We start from the raw sequence: 3,270 nt of genomic DNA, 5'->3' as shown, positions 1-3,270 counted from the left end.
TAAAGGTTTAGCTGTAGGCTGTCGTCTAAGGGTTTAGCTGTAGGCTGTTGTCTAAGGGTTTAGCTGTAGGCTGTCGTCTAAGGGTTTAGCTGTAGGCTGTCGTCTAAGGGTTTAGCTGTAGGCTGTCGTCTAAGGGTTTAGCTGTAGGCTGTCGTCTAAGGGTTTAGCTGTAGGCTGTTGTCGTCTGTAAGGGTTTAAAGGGAATAGGAAAGCTGTGCTGTGACGTAAACAGAAAATTTTAAGACACACAATAGCGTCAGGAGGATACGAAAAACATGAATCTTTCAGTTTTGTACTAAAATATATATTTATATGAAAACGTTGGATATATATATATATATATATATATATATATATACATGAAAACTTTATACAAAGCTTATATTAAGACTATATTGGGTAAGAAAGGTCTACAGGACACAGCTTTGAGAGAAAGCCTCAGACTCTTCAATTATGAATAGTGTTCCACTATAGACACAAATCTTGTAGCTTATTAAAACTTTTCTCAAACTCAGTTTTACTCACTTTCTACTTTTCGAAAAATAACACCTCTCTAAAGGCTTTACCCACCTACTGTGAGTTCAAATAATGGCCAGGGAAGTCAAAACACCTAGCCTAACCTTCCCTAGGTTTAACTTTTCACAAAACTATAATATATATTAATTTATATCTGAGTAAATCACGTTTTTTAATACCGTTTTTTAGAATTTATGAAGATGTCTTTGGGTTTGGGTCGCAGCTTGGAGCAGCATAGCCTAAATTTGAGTTGAAATAATTCACCCAAGTTTTGTAAATACAATAAAAAATGGTTCTAACCTATAGGCCTACTTGTACACAAAAGCTACGAGTGATTAGTGCTGTATAAAAATATAAATATATTGTAATCACTGTAATCAGATCCTTTATAGCTTTTAAAATGGTGTGAAAATAAAAATTTGATTTATGGAAATATCATATAGAAAAAGTTATTACGGTGACTTTGGGTTTGGCCGCAGCTTGGGTGAACACAGGTTTAAGGATAAAGTTACCACCATCCCACCAAACACACACCGAAACTACGACGTTGGTACAACGTTCGAGCAAGTTTTAACACCTCCTAACCAGTTATAACAACCAATATAGCAAGTTGTAACAACGTTCTAATACGTCATAAACACGTTAAGCCAAGATGTAACAACTTTATTTCAAGTTGTAACAAGCGGAAAATAGAGACAGTTTCGGTTTGTGTTTCCAGGGATGTAACTATTGTATCTACTTAATCTATTAGTTAAGAATACAATATTCTTGTTAGCGTTAAGAAGTGCTGAACACTTGGGTGATGTGGGCGACGCCCGCAGTGTTCCGATGTAAGGAAGCCGCTGTTTACCTGGTTGATACCTGGTTGATGGGGTTCTGGGAGTTCGTCTACTCCCCAAGCCCGGCCCGAGGCCAGGCTCGACTTGTGAGAGTTTGGTCCACCAGGCTGTTGCTTGGAGCGGCCCGCAGGCCCACATACCCACCACAGCCCGGTTGGTCCGGCACTCCTTGGAGGAATAAATCTAGTTTCCTCTTGAAAATGTCCACGGTTGTTCCGGCAATATTTCTTATGCTCGCTGGGAGGACGTTGAACAACCGCGGACCTCTGATGTTTATACAGTGTTCTCTGATTATGCCTATGGCACCTCTGCTCTTCATTGGTTCTATTCTACATTTTCTTCCATGTTTGCAGCGATGTTTTGTCCAAGAGGATGAATATCTGGTAAAGTTTGCGTCGTATTCATCATGTATGTTGAGGCCGAGGTGTGTGTGGGGTAGATAAAGCCATCACTGTGGAACAAGATCACATTAGGCATGTTGAAGCCTCTTGTCTAATGCGCGGACAGCTAGGCGGCCTCCGTCAGTAGCTTCAGAATCAACGCTTTTCTATTGAGCTGACAATTAGAGACACTAGCTGGCTGTCTCCTTCGATGAAGTCGTTGGGAATGGCTCTGATGGCTCGTTGTCTGTTGCGGCGTTGGTGGGGGCCGCGGTACTTCCTGGTGCGACGCCCCCCCAAGAACTGGGCGTGGCCGACATTGCTCCACATCAACATCAGCGACGCCGTCAGTAACATCACCAACATCACACTTGTAAAGCTGCGCATTTCGAACACTGTAACATTAAAAAGACTCGTGTTACAGATGGAAAACTGTGGAGAGAAGAGTTCATTTGTCTACGGCTGATTTACATGTTCCCAAACGTCTAATATTAATTTAGTTTGGATAGTGTCTTTAATACATCAGCTCCTCTAGACCGGATTCACTGTAAGTGTACAGCAAACATATAATATTATTATTTAAGTACATCAGGAAATCACAATAGCGCTTTATATCAATGAGAAAATTGCTGCCATTCACATAGACCGCTGTCAGTCCGTCCTGCTCCAGCGATGGTCTTAATATTATTACTGTGAAGACGAGGAGATGCAACACAAAACACCTTGCAAATTGCATGTTGTTAGACGAGACTTACATTGACTGTGAGCCTGGACTGCCTCCCTGGTCGTAGTCGTAATGTTGGAGACGGGCTGCGGGCGCTGCTATATACCCTTGTGGCCAGCTATAGGCCGCGGGCAAGGGCGTCTGTGACTCAGACGTAGGAGAGGACAGCACCAAGCGTGGGAGAGAGAGGGTAGAGGGCGGCGGCATGTGTCGGAGAGAGGGAGGGAGAGAAGAAGTAGGCGTGTTGAGAGACCTAAGGAGGAAAGACAAAAACGTTATAGAATACAAATGGTGTGTACCTGAACTGCCGGCGTCAACTGTCCACGTGAGTGTCTGTGTGTATGACACACTGGTGCTTCTGCGTCTCGCTTCCCGCCCTTCACCTCTTGTGGAATACCCGTCACAACGACACCTCAGAGATTACCACTTAACGGGCTATTCATGCCCGTGTCACCTCTCGGGTGGCTTAATCTTTATCAATCAATCAATCACCTCTGAAGCACACCATTTGGTCACCATTTGGTCCGGGAGACATCTCCCGTCACGCAGGGTGCAGTTGCGCCTCCACAGATCTCCAGTATCATCTTTTGATACTGGTAATGGCTCAAAAGGGCCACCACTTACGGGCTATTCATGCCCGTGCCACCTCTTGGGTGGCTTAATCTTCATTCATCTCTGAAGCAGCTCTCAATATACCTTCACAGGGTCACAAAGCATAAAGGAATACACAATATTGTTAACATAAAATTATTTACAAGATATACCAGGAAAAATAATAGAAACTTAACGAAGTTTCAGTTAAATCTCTTTG

General features: G+C 43.1%; 1 long non-coding RNA gene across 1 annotated transcript; it reads right to left on the bottom strand.

Annotated features, from left to right (window-relative positions):
* Positions 1-282: 282 nt before the first annotated feature.
* Positions 283-3,020, bottom strand: LOC138363863 (uncharacterized). The gene is made up of 2 exons (XR_011228179.1): positions 2,491-3,020; positions 283-2,130 (listed from the first exon to the last, which is right to left on the bottom strand). It is a non-coding gene; the product is annotated as an uncharacterized lncRNA (long non-coding RNA).
* Between the last annotated feature and the right edge of the window lie 250 nt (positions 3,021-3,270).

This window comes from Procambarus clarkii, chromosome 12 (assembly GCF_040958095.1).
Source record: "Procambarus clarkii isolate CNS0578487 chromosome 12, FALCON_Pclarkii_2.0, whole genome shotgun sequence".
Classification (NCBI taxonomy): Eukaryota; Metazoa; Arthropoda; class Malacostraca; order Decapoda; family Cambaridae; genus Procambarus; species Procambarus clarkii.
The sequence above is the reverse complement of the archived record's forward strand: the minus strand, read 5'-3'. Positions and strand labels throughout refer to the sequence as shown.